We start from the raw sequence: 15218 nt of genomic DNA on the forward strand, positions 1-15218 counted from the left end.
CTACAATAATTTATGAGATGTAACCCTTTCTTTAACACGTTCGCTGCCACGCTCCTGGGACATAGTTTGTTACCGCATGCTAAGCACTTTTACTTCTTCAAGGCCAGTTGGTAATCCACAGTTGGTAGCGAACCTGTTAAGCAATTCTTGGCAAAATTGAAGTTATTTTTTATTTAACAGTATCAATAATTCCCTATTACTGGCTTAATTTTCATCGATAGAGACTGAACCATTTAGAATGCCCATTTGTACAATTTGTAGCAGAAAACCTCCCATTTCGCTATAAAGTCGAAAAAATCAAGCGCTCAAACGAGGTGCCACTCTGGGACCAATATGGCGGAAAGTTGACGTACCTTCTATTTAGAGCCTTAATAAATATGTGAAGGATGGGCATGACCCTCTTGCGATATATCATTGGACTTCCTTGGAGGTGTACGTAATAATAATAGGCTTCATTATCCCTGACATAGAAAGAAGGGATAAGAAATGTCCATTACTGTTTTATAGTTAAGTGGAAAATAATATTTGTCTTTCAAATAACTGCATCAGAGTATATGTGAATACAAACTGACATTTAGGAAGCATTTTAATTGATTTTTTGCTATATAAAATATTAGCCACAACCAGCGTTAGAACAAGTACTGAATTTATATTATGTGACACCTCCAAGGAGTTCAAGAACTCATCATGGGAGGACACTCCACTCCACTCAACACAACCCACCACCTCCACTACTTAATCATTCATGTACATACAACAACACTATCCATGATCTACAAACAAGTCTACCTTCCACAACAGTATTTTTTGTCTGTAAATTGCATGGGTTCTCCAACCGACCTTACCTCACAATGAGAACTGAATGCGAATCTCTTTTGGTCGAAGGACGTACTGTCCCTGTCTCTTCCAATGGCGCTATGGAGACGCTGATTTGATACACACGCGATTATATCCAATTGGATTTGAATTATTCGCCTCTTGTCCAAATGAAAGCTGTGCATTCTGCTCCCTCACAAAAGCCATAAGAAGCAATTTCTGCTAACTTACACTTACCCCTCGCTCTCTCATCCAGATGGCACCACTATTACAACCCAATAATAAAGCTGACCTGCTGGTATCATTCTTTTCCTCTAACTCCCACATCGATGACAGAGGCAAATCACCTTCTTGCCAGCTACTGAGCACTGTGTGCTTCTTGCAGTGTTTGGACAAAAAGACATAAGAATAATACTAAATAACTTTGACAATAAAAAGTCTGATTGCCTCGATGGCTTTTCTTCTATTGTGTTCAAACGTTGTGCTCCAGAACTAACTGTCCTCTGTAACTCGTCAATCTTATTTACACAATTGGCACCTACACCAACAAAAGTAAGAATGGAATCCAACCCATTCCAAAAAAAAAAGAGATAAAAGGCTACTTACAAACTACTCACCACGATCCTCTCCTAAATAATGGAGAAAATTATCAACAGTCAGTTCTTCACTACCTACAAACTGACCGGTGTCCACAATTATGGACTCTGCCAATTCTGATCCATGGCTGATCTCTTAGTCTACATCACCCATCACTGGACACGTGCCATAGAAAGGTTCGGAGAATCGTGCGATATAATCCTTGACATTTCCAGAGCTTTCAATTGTGTTTGACATCAAGGCCTACTTTGTAAACTGCCTTCCTTTGGTCTAACTGAATAGCCAGCTTTTTTTGTATTAATATCAAATGAACGTGAACGTTAGACTAGCCGAATCAGCGGTGGCCCTGACATGGCTTTATCGAAATCTCGGGTCCCTTCGCTGCAAACGTATGGCCGATTATCCTGAAGCCATACTCAGGTGGTTAAGAAGATATACTGAGCTCCTTTAGGATCATGGGGAATGAGCGCCTATAAGTCTGAGGACTATGTGGAATTATTTTTAGTTAAGAGGAGGTATATGTGTAATTACAGGGCTCATAAGTATGGCAAGCTTAGGAGATTTCTTGGATCAGTGCCATACTTCATATCTAGAGTCAGGAGAATAAATCAAGTGGGAATTAAATGGATGAATATCATCATTAAGCTAGAGTTGCAGAAATGAAAAAATTGCGTAGAGAATTCAAGGAGAAAGACATGAGCAGTACAAAGCACAAATCATAATAGTTCCATTGCATAAAGGTGGTTCCAAGAATGATGTAGCAAATTACCGAACGATCAGCATATCAAGAGGTGTTGTGGTTGTAAAAGTAATGGAGAAGTTGGTCAAGAGCAAAATACAGCAATGGATTAATGAAAATTGAATAATGTATGGGAGCAACGTGGTTTTCTTGTTGTATAAATGAAATGAGTTTACTTCGATACTGCTGAACTTTGCAAAAGCCTTTGACAGGATACCACATGGAATTATAATCAGTAAACTGCATTACATGGGGGATGGATATAAGGTCGGTGAGGTGGAGTGGAGTGTGCAGTTATTAGAGTTAATAGAGTTATTCAGCAGTAGAGTGTAGAAGAAGGTCTCTGAATAATCGCATACTGCAGGCTGTTTTGGGGCCGCTACTGTTTAATTTGAACCTTAATGATATAGGAAAGGATCTGAGAGGAACTGTTCAGTTGTTTGCCTATGATGCAAAATTGGATAGAGCAATAGTTAATAGAGATTATGTCAAAATTTTGCAGGATGATTGGGATAAATTGCCAGACTGAATAAAGGAGGATGGATATCCGTTTAATGTGGCAAAGTGTGAGGTTATACAATTTGGGATGATAAGATTACCAGTTGTATTCTACATTTCCTGGAGTATACAGCAGCGGTATACTCCAGGAAATTGATGAAGCCAGAGCCTTGGGAGTGTTAATGGACAGGGAAAGTTTAGGGGTGGGCACATAGCAAAAGTGGCTAAAGCAGCTCATCAAATCACTTGGTTACTGAAGAATACTTTGATGGGAAGAGACAAGCAAGTTACTATTCCCTTTTTATCGAGCCTTGATAAGACTCCCATCTTGGCTACTGTTCGCATATCTGGTTACCTGGGTTTCTTGGCAATGAGGAAGAGGTAGATGGGATCCAGAGGCCAGTGTTCAAGATGGTATAACGTCTATCCTTCACAGGCTGAAAGAGAAATTGTTTGATAGACAGAAAAGGAGTGATGTGATTGTGACATACAAATTACTGAAGAGTTTTAACAAGATTAGTACAAAGGAAGTTTTCAGAACAAGACTGGTGGTGGGAGAATTAGGAGCTATCCTTGAAACTGAGGAAGAATGTAGTTAGCAGGGGTACGACGACTAGATTTTTTTTTGCTTTGGGGGAGTGAATGAGTAGAATACGTTGCCAAAGTCTGTTATGCCTGATTGAATGAGTTCTAAGCAGAATATGATAGATACTGCATGAAAGGTTAATAGTGCTTGATATGGTGTTTAGAGCTTCCCTTGATGAGTCTTGGGTCTTCATGGAGTAGCAAATAGTAATAATAATAATAATAATAGCTTCCTCAGCTTGTTCAAAACTGGATATTCCTTTTTCACTCACTATTTCACATCCTCCCAGCTACTAACTCTGCATAAATCCCAAATCACAAATGTCATTCCTTAGAATTCTGTTCCCATATTTGAGGTTGTGCACCTAAAACGTTCCTACATTCTTAATGTTGTCCAGAGGAGAGACATTTTGTTCAAAGATGACCCTTTCCTCCATGACTCACTTCAACTTCTATCTAGCAGAGGCAATGTTTCAGCTCTGTGTCTCTTCTGCAGGTACTTCTATGTCACTGTTCCTGTGAATTGGCGAACATTCGTCCTCCATTTCTGTTGGGCCTGTTAAAACAAGAGCAAGAACTGCACAACATGGTACAATATCAGTATACCTGAAAACACATTGCATCTGCTTCTCTTCTTTCTCATTTTATTCCAATTACCTCTATCTTCTAGAACAGCCTTCCCGATATTGCATTTCTCAACAACTTCTATGACCAGCTCTGTAATAAAAATGTTAATAGTTTGCTTCTTTCCCAGTTCTTATCTGCGCCTCACACATAGCACTGATGTGTTTTTGTTCTGGTACTTTTCGTGTGTGTGGGATTAAAAAAAAAAAAAAAAGATGACCTAAGCTTCGACCTTCGATGGTCAATACCTTAAGCACCGATCTTCTAGTTGCTCTGAAGTGGTGGGATAAAGATAATTTAGTCAATTTTAATCCTACAAAACCAAAATCCTGTGAAGAATGTAATACTTCATCTTATCAAATAACTTTTCATGCATTTATCAAACCTTCTTCACGAAATTTCATTTTTTCACATCACGGAATAAACACATTTCATGCCATCCATCGCATTATAATCTTCATGATGAGAAGATAAATATTTCTTTTTATAACTTCAAAACTTCTTCCCTCGACTCGTTCAGTCAAGGCGAAAGGTTTTGGATATTTTCAGAAAACATTTTTATCAGTTATAAAAACAGAAGGTAGATATAAGGCTCTAAATAATAGGTACGCTTACAAACGCTATCTTGGTTCCATCTTGGCGATTAGAGCTCGTATCATTTATCCGTAAAAAGAAGGCTGTATAACGTTCATAAGCATTCATTTTTCGTGGAATTCGTAAAGAAAGACTTCTCATGTTGTTTATTATTGGTTGTGCTGCTTTATATGTATATTTTTCTCATTACATAATTAAGTATTAGCGATTTTGATAAAATACATAAGCCATGGTTATACAGTATACTTATATATCGCGTATCATTTATCAGTAAAAGAAGTAGCTGTATAACGTTCATAAAGCATTCATTTTTCGTGTAATTCGTAAAGGAGAGACTTCCCATGATCTTTATTATTGGTTGTACTGCTTTATATGTATATAATTAAATATTTACCTTCGATATGAAGTCGAAAAAAATCAAGAGCTCAAACTAATGTGACTCTGAACACAAAATGGCGGCCAATAAGCATACCTGTTATTTAGAGCCTTAGGTAGATAGTTGCTGAACAGTGGCGGCCCGCACATAAGCACTGCGACACTGTAGCACCCCCAAGGAAAAAATGAAAATTTTAAATTTTGTTTGTGTTTATAAATAATACAATGCTTACAACATTACATAAATGCAATACAACATGTTAAAGTCTACAGCTTATGTTTCGACATTGATTGAATAGTTAATAATTGGAATTGTTCGATTAAACACTTAAGATTACGAAACAAATGCACTGCGATCTAATGCCGATATTCGTTTGCGCTTGTCATTGCACGTTATGTCATTCAGACACTGCCCAAACGGTAGTGTATTTTTAGTATCCTTACGCACATTATTTCTGTGAGATATTATTATTATTATTATTATTATTATTATTATTATTTGACACCTCCAGGGAATCCAAAGACTCAACTCATCGAGGGAAAGTGTGTCAATAGCATCGAACGATTTGTTCCCTTCCAACTACTAACCGCGTTCAAACTTACTTAACTGAGCCATTAGTAGCAGAGGCTCTACCAATCTTTGCCGGCAATGAAACGTTTATAATTGGTGTGCGTGGTGAACTATTTTTTGTCAATATTATTTTATTTTGTTAAAATAACATATAATTATTTATTTATTATAGATACAAGGCTGAATTATGACGAGTGTCACTGTTGATAATATGAAAAGAATTATATTTTTTCAATTATCGTTACACGAAACAAATGCGCTGCGATCTATGCCACGCCGCCGATATTCGTTTGCGCTTGTCACATTGCCATTGATACGAAACTTTTATTATTGGTGTTTGTTCGTGGTGAGGATAAAATATTTTTAATAAAGCAATTTTTAATATGTAAATTTATTTAATAAATTCATTACTGATTAGATTTTTTTTTTTTTTTTTTTTTGTATATGCAGCACTCCCCACTTAAAATTTTTCACCGGCCGCCACTGTTGCTGAAAAACTCATAAAAATATTTCGACATTTATCTTCACTCAATGATTATTAAGATTAAGTGAATCATCCAAGGTAGCAGAATAACACTGTGGAAATGGAATTTTCTTCCATAGAGCCAGACTTTCGGAAGAAAGAATGTTGTAAGTTCGATTTTAGTCGCCAAATTCAAGAACATTTTTTTTTTTCAGCGGAATTCCAACTTGCTCGATCTTTATCATCATCATCGTAATAAAAATAATCAACAGACTTCCATGGAGTCAAAAGATTCTTCATAAGAAGTCTCACTCTGATCATAATATCTTAACCTCTTAGTAACTTCGAAATATGAAATCAATGCTTGAAAATAGTAATACTTGAAAAAACCGGGCATTTGATCTCCAAACCCATTTTAATGGTGCAGAGCTCTGAAAAATTCCTAAACTTGTTCATCTAAGAACCCAAATTGAAGAGAACCCTACTTATCATGAATGTTTAGTCCAACGAAGGACGGGATATTTTCGGTTCGGTTAGAAACACCAGAGTTCAAATTCCATCAAGGATAAAGGAACCTTTAAAAGGTGTTTTCAATTAAAGGTGGGTTAGCTTGTGCTGCGAAAAAGAGCTTCCACCCCTTCCAGAAATTTGGGTTTTTCATCTTACAAAACCGACTAAACTAAGCTATGCTACTTGGAGTTATGGACAAAGCAATGAAGGCTATAAAGAACAGTATTATCGGTGTTTAATGCGCATGTTCTAGCCCGTTTGTACATTCTGCGGGATGAAAAACACTGTCACCTATGTATCAGAGAACCGACTAATGAATCTGAATGATAGATGCAGTGAACTCCTTACCTCTGAAAGAAATCCACTGGAGTTTTTGTTTTATGTTTTTAACACCAAATATACCGGTAATTTAATTGGAAACCTTTATGCAGATATACGAAAATCACCCAGTGTATACAAAATGCTTGGTCATGTGAGTCACCACGTATTCCAGGCAACTATTTAAAAATGTTGTTGTCAGTAATCATCAATAATGTTGATCGCTATGGAAAAAACAAAGGATCTTTCGGAGTTCGATAAAAGTCTTATAGTGCAGGTGCCCGCCTGGCTGGAGCCACGATTTTGAAAGCAGCAGAGGTGACTGGTTTCTCAAAATTTGATATATCACGGCTGTTTAATCATTGGGGAAACAATCGACATTACTTCTCTAAGAGGAATACTGTGGTCCTTAGACAGTCCATCAGGAATGAGATCGGCGTCGTGTGAGAAAGCTTGTACGGCAAACAGAACTTTCTACGGAAATCACTGATTTCTGCAAAGAACCGAAAAGTTGGTCTACAATGGTGTCACGAACGCTGGAAGACTGGAAAAAGGTCATGTGGTACAACGAGTAATGGTACATCTTGTTTTGTACCGACAGTAGGTATAGAGATAGTGGGAACCCCATTAATAAATGAACCAAGCTTTCCTTGTAAACACAACTCTGGAGGTGATGTAATGGAGTCGAGCATGTTCTCTTAGTATGGAACGTGTCCCTTGATATTTTTCATGGTGGAAAAATAATAACTGGAATTCAGTGATTTCAGTCCAAATAATTTCATTTACTATAATTGGTCCACAATCATCGAATCTGCTTCAGATAATGTCTTCTGGTCATCTTATATACGAAGAATGATTTTGTAGTGAATATAAATGAAGTTTTCGTTTGGATGATTTAAAAGTGATTGATCACGTTTCTCACATTGTTAATTGCAGTTGCGTGATGTCATCATTCTCAGTTTCGGCTTCGCTTTCTTCCCATATGATGAAAAATGTGAGAAAGTTCTGCTGTGGCATAAATACACAAAAAAAGAGGAATTCTTAGAAGATAAAAGGATAATAAACTCATCAAATCTATCATTCAATATGAATAATATAAAAAATCCAAATAGAGTAGCTGAGGCTGTTTTAACCCTAATTGTTTGGCATGTTAACTGTTAGCTGGCCTAAGATTATTTAATGGTCTAGTGCATCTGGAAGGAAAATATGGCAGAACAACTGTCGCCATTTCCTGCTTCCTAACGTTATATATTATTGTCTGAAATAGTGTGAGCTTTGCAGTTGATTTTGTCTTTTTGTGGAATTAACATCCGGGTTTCTGAGGCAAAAACCAACCCATGCCAAAGATCGACTACCTCTGGAACCGACTGAAAGTCATATCAAGATGTCTGCCCGTCGGTGGCTACAATCGAACATAAAACGGTCCTCCTATCTTTCGCTTATAGCTATCAAAGCAAACGCTGTTTCTACGGAGTTATAATATTAGGACTAAAACGACCTCGCTTACCCTATTTGAATTTTTTATTAAGAATAAAAATAATAGAAAATAATTTATTTTAGCTGGTTTGAAATAAAAAAAAAAGTTACGAAAACAGCAGATAAGTTTTAAGACTACAAAATATATTAAGACAAGAAGCATTCCAGTACAATTATAATGTCTACATACTCGATAGTGAATTAAGCACAAAAGCCAACAAATCTCCGCAAACAAACAATAAACCTGTTCTTTCATATTTGCGATATCTAAAGGTAATTCTATTTTAAAAATTTTTTACGCAGAAGAAAATTGACCGCCAGAGGCTATTGCTTATATGTATACTATTTGTGTGAAATAAAATAGCCGCTTATTTAGAATTATTATTATTATTATTATTATTATTATTATTATTATTATTATTATTATTATTATTATTCAAAATGATTATTCACACATACAGATCCCCAGATAATAATTCACTCAGTTTTCTTCACGAGTTAGAAACATGGCTAAGAGGCATCGAACCGCGTACAACACACAGGCTCATCCTAATAGGAGACATTAACATAAATACTCTTGACCACGCTTCTTCAACCACTAGCACATATCTTGATTTACTAAGTCAGTACAACATAAACCCTACCATTAATTCCCCAACAAGAGAAGAAATACTCAATAACTCACTATCACAATCATGCATTGATTGTGATAGTGAGTTATATTGTATGTTGTATTGTATGTTTATGTTGTACTAAGTCAGTACAACATAAACCCTACCATTAATTCCCCAACAAGAGAAGAAATACTCAATAACTCACTATCACAATCATGCATTGATCATATCAATATACGGGCTCCCATTCATACATATACATCATCAGTAATTAACGTAAATATACAAAAAAGCAACAAAACCTACACAAACGAGGCGACAAACAGACAACAATCCATGGATAAATGACGACATACTAAATACTATTACTGAAAAAGAAAATCTATGGAAAAAACTTAAAAAGTCACCCAGTAACACACATTTACAAACTTTATACAAAAACACAAGAAATAAACTAACAACAAAAATTCGTAGGGCAAAAAGATGCTACTACTTCTAAAAATTCATGGAATATAACGGCAACATTAAGCAAACATGGGCTACACTCAACGAATTAGTAACCCGAGAAAAGAAAACTTCAGCACAAGATTTTATTGCAAAAAGCTTCAGTCAGGACACAAACCAAGAGGAACTAGCAGACTCATTCAACCATGCTTTCACAAACAACATCACACAACTCATAAAAGACAAACTACCAACGGTCAACAAAAAACTACCGACACAAAGTCAACAACAAACGATGTATTTTCCACCCATAACAAAACAGGAACTGAAAGAAGCAATCCTACAACTAAAACCAAAGACCACTCCAGGAATAGACAAAATAAGACTCACAGACATTATAACACATTTTGAACAAATAAATCCAATACTTTTGAAACTCGTGAACATAATATTCGACACAGGCATTATTCCACAACAACTAAAAACTGCAGTAATTACGCCAATATACAAACACGGCAAAAGAAATGATACTCAGAACTACAGACCAATAGCTATAATACCAGTCATCTCAAAAATTCTAATAAAAATAACACACCAGACTACGGAACTATTTACAGAAGTACAACATCATCTGTAAATAGTTCCAATACGACTTTCAGAAAACAAAAAGCACCATTACTTTATTAGAACACATCGCCGACACAATAAACAAAGCTCTCGACAAAAACAAGTACGCCGTCCTTATACTGCTGGACCTAACCAAAGCATCTGACACATTTGAACATGACATACTACTCACCAAACTATACTCAATAGGTATAAGAGGAACACTGCATACATAGTTCAAGAACTACCTCTCAAAGAGAACACACGTAACAAAAATAGGTACATGTCACAGTCGGAGTATACAACTAAAACACGGTGTACCTCAAGGTGCCATATTATCACCCACTCTATTCAACATATACATTAACGATGTTCATGACATATCCATAAGAAGACAAATATTTCAATAAGCAGATGACACTGCACTACTAGCAATCCACACAGACATTAACACAGCTCTCTGCAAAGCACCACAATACCTAAACGAAATCACAACATACTTCCACCAAAACGCAATTCTAATCAACGGCACCAAAACACAGATGTTGATAATACACAATCCAAGAATCATACGCCCTGCATCACTATCGATACACTGTCACACATACCGCTGCATTAACAACAAAAATACCTGCCAATATTCCGAAATCAAACCTGTAACAAACGGAAAATACCTCGGTCTGTATATAGATTCCCACCTTAAATGGACAAAACATATAGAATACCTACACACCAAACTCCGGATCATTGCAGCAAAACTCTTCCAAGTTAAAGACATTATTCCACCCAACATAAAAAACTGTTATATCACGGTATCTGTGAATCCCTACTCAGATACGGAATAACAGTCTATACAAATACATCAAACAGCCACCTAACAAAATTAGAAACACTACACAGGAAAATCGTGTCAACAGTGATCTGGACACCTTACACGCAACAACCAATATCCGACAAGCACATGGCGATACACAGAATTCTGAGCATTAAAAACCTGAAACACTACATGACATTAACAAGGAATTATTTCAGCATTACCTATCGAAACAACAGAGACACATATCGTATAACACGACCTACAACAACTCTCTACATCCCCACACACTTCAACAACTCATACGGTTCTTTTGTGAGATCACATCAGATACCCACGCAACTCAACAACCTACCAAGAAAGTTAAAACACGTAGATAACTACAGAACATTAAAAAACGAACTGTGGAAAATATACCAACAAAGTTAAGAAACCATTAACGCTAATATACACATCACAAATCACTAGCATCCAATGCCTACATCCCAAACATAAACAGTAGCAACGACACAAATAGTGAAGGCTAAATCCCACCCTCTTCATAAGAGCTAACCCAAGCCTTTCTCAAACTTAAAAAATAAAAAATAAATAAATAAATAAAATAAAAAATAAAAAAATTATACAAAAAATTCTGTATAATCTTCATTATTAATATTAGAAGAACATGTGTTGTAAATACATAATATAAAGGCAAAAAAGTATTATAAAAAAAAATTAATTGAAATCCAATGTAGGAAATGCAGCACTTAGTGCTGAACTCTGTAAAATTATAAGATGCAATGTCACCCAAGATGTTTATTGTATGTATAAATATTTTAGCAATCAATAAAATATATTTAAAAAAAAAAATTCCTGACACCTCCAAGGAGTCTGAAGACTCATCGCGGGAGGACACCTACAAATGTCTCAATCACTACATCGAACCTATCCTATGAATAATCTCCATCAACGCCATCTACCGCCCACCTCCACCACAACTAGTATTCTTGTCTGTAAATTGCGTGTGTTCTGAAATGCCGATTTGTCTGTATGTGGGATGAAAAACCCGAGTTTCCGGGAGAAAAAACCCTGCTATGAAAGAGAGTCACTTCTGCTGAAGAAAGTTAAGCTTTTGAGTAAATCTAAACTTCAATAAATATTAGGAATGTTTCTGATTTGTAACGATATGCTTAATCAAATGTATCAAGGTAAACGTACCCAGCATTGTCATAAACTAGATTAAAACTGTGAACAAAGATTTTGTTTTATTATTATTATTATTATTATTATTATTATTATTATTATTATTATTATTACTTGACACACCTCAAGGGAGTCCAAGGACTCATCGAGGGAGGGAACCTACTCTACAACTCTGTCTCCACCACTCAATTCACCAATGACAACCAGCCACATCTACACCAGTACCATCTACCACAAACCACTGCCACTACTATTTTCACAGACAATCACAAACATCCATGCCCATGGTGATATTCGAACCCACAGCCTTTTGGCTGGAGAGTGGATACGCTAACCACTCGGCAAACCAGGCCGGCCTGGTTGACGAGTGGTTAGCCTAGTTTCACCCAAGCATTCGAAAATGTAATACATACTGATATCTGAATGTTACGTAAACCTATACAGCCCATTGGCTATGATCATATACGATATTTTTCTCCTACATTATATATAATTTAAGCTAGCTGTTTATAATGGGTAGCAGTATTTTGGCATAGTCGTTCACCAAAACTGGAATCAATTTCTGTAGTGAACTTGGACATGCAAGTTTGACTGTATTAAAGTAGTAATTCATGCTGTATAGGACACAAATCAAATTTCTGTGCAGGTCAATCAAATTTTGCATTTCATGCACATTGAATTCTTTAGGATTAATGTCTAACTCACGTCAAGTATGTATTCACTAGTATGATGCATTCACCCCCAGTTAGTTTTGCAACACAGTTTATCTCACCCCGTGATATACATAAAGCTTGCTGGAATCTATGTTAATGCAATGAGTCTTGCATTTTGTCCAAATACTTTGGAATTATTAAATAAAAATCCAATTAAGTCTTTCTTTCCCAAAGGGTGTAGGCGACGCCATTTATCCCTAACAGGTGAAGATTAGAGGGAGCTAGCGTACACTTTTAGCCAGTTACGGAATAACTGGCTTGACACTATTAGTCACATTAACTGGTAACTAGAATACGACAACTAACTGCCGTCATAGCGTCGTCCCTGACCCTAACAATATACATTATTATCTAAATGTGAGTCCTACGTTCGATTTTTTTGTGTTTTCGCAATGAAAATCCCGTTTGGGGAGAACTTTTATGACAGAATCGACGAAATCGGGAACCGGTGGAATTATGGGTTAGAAAAAATTCCTCTTGTCGCGACTACAATCGAAAACTTAAAATGGTCTTTGTTCTGGAGGCTTAACTGTATGAAGCTCTAACTTTATCGAGGCTCTAACTTAGAATTGATTGCTTATATAAAAGCTTTAAATACATTGATTATTATTATTATTATTATTATTATTATTATTATTATTATTATTATTATTATTATTATTATTATTATTATTATTATTATTATTATAAGAGAGGGCGCATTAGCAGCAAGCACGCTATTTCGATGCTCCCATATTTTAAGTTGCAAATTAGATTTTTTTCTTGTGAATTAAAATTTAAACTGTGTCAGTGAATGCCGTTCTTCAAGCCGAACATATTGACGTAAAAACTGTAAGTATCTGTTAAGTAATAAGTAAATTATAAGTAGTCAAATTTCGAAGTATACGTTGGGCAACTACGCGAGAGGAGAACAAAGAAAGTCGCCATATTTGCAATTACAGCAAGAACGTCAAAACAAGAAATATGAAGTGCTACAAATGCCAGGAAGACTTAACGTGGGAAGAAAACCACACAGCATGCAGGAACTGCCGGAGAAACGTGCATTTTATATGTTCGGGATTGTCCTAAGCCACTTGGTAGCGAAAATAAAACACGAAGCGAAGCGTGAATTAAAGATCTTTAAATTGACTTTAACTTTAAAAAGATCTTTAACTTTGATCTAATTAAAGAAACAACGGAACTACAACAAGAACCAAACTCTTTAAAACAACTTTACGAACTCTTAAACCAACAACAGTATAAAAAGGATCTCCTCATAAACGGTCTCCCAGAAATCGCTGAGGAACATCTAAAAGACACTGTAATACAACTAAGCCAAAAAATTGGTGCTCCCATAGAATCAAAAGATATCCAGTCAGTACATCGGTTACCACAAAAAAGGAAAAGAAAAAGTAATCCCCTTCCTCCTGCCGTCGTGTTGTTACTCACCAACAACACAACAAAAATTACACTTATAAAAGCTAGCAGGATTAAAAAAACAATCGTCAAGGATCTGAAAGGAGCCCACGACAATGTCCCAATATATTTGACCGAATACCTGACGCATATTATCAGAAACTATTCTACCAAACGAGGAAAGTAAAAACAGAACAAAATTACCATAGATAAGAGACAGCAAACTATTCCTTAAAAAGACAAACAATGTAAAGCTAATCCAAATAAAATCCGTAGAAGACCTCAACAGGGCTGCCACATTAAAAAGAACACTGATGAGTCGTAAAGAAGGGAACAACATACCAACTTACATGAACGCAGACCACCAGGCAGATGTAATCACCCCGGAACATGACAACTGCCACATTCTAAAATCGATAACAGAATGGAAACAAAAGTGACTATTCCCAAAAAAAGGACTATCTATTCTCCACATCAACATCAGGGGCATGTTGATGTGGAGAATACGACAAACGAAGAGGCAACCATCTAACAAATACCACACTTCCAACAACACAAACACTGCAGACAAACTAAACGAGGAGGTGGTATAATAATATTTACCAAACATAACTAGAAGTAACAGAAATAAACTATAAATTAGAATATGCAGAAAACATATGCATCGAAATTAAAAACATCAAACAAGAAAACTCTTTGATATTAAACGTCCCCTACTTCATGATGATCATCATGCATATGAAGGATTTAGGCGTAGCATGGCCTGTTACGGCCTTAGAAGTCATCGTTGAATCGTTTAAGAGGACGTCCTGGTTTTCTTTTTCCTAATGGCTTGTACTTTAAGGCTTGATTTGGTAATCTTTCTGTTTTTTTCATTCTTTGAACGTGTTCCATCCATTTATGTTTATATTTTTTAATTTTTTCTATTACTGGTTCTTGGTTTAATTCTTTCATGATATCTTCGTTTCTTTTGTGATAAAATAGGGTATACTTTGCAGTTTTTCTCATAAACTTCATTTATGCTGTTGTTAATCTTTGTTTGTCTTTTTGTTTTATTGTCCAGATTTCGCTTCCATACATTAAGATTGATAGGGCTAATGTATTGTATACTTTTAGTCTGGTTTGTTTTTGAACTAGGTTGGGTTTAAATATAAAGTTAATTACACCTGTTATTTTTAAATATTTTGCAATTTTTACATTTATATCTTTTTCATTTTCATATGTAATCATACATCCTAGGTAGTTAAATGAATTCGCCTGTTCTAAGATCTTGTTATCTATTAC

Source organism: Typopeltis vanoorti, chromosome 15, assembly GCF_054136105.1.
Source record: "Typopeltis vanoorti isolate ZY-2024b chromosome 15, IOZ_Tvanoo_1.0, whole genome shotgun sequence".
Lineage (NCBI taxonomy): Eukaryota > Metazoa > Arthropoda > Arachnida > Uropygi > Thelyphonidae > Typopeltis > Typopeltis vanoorti.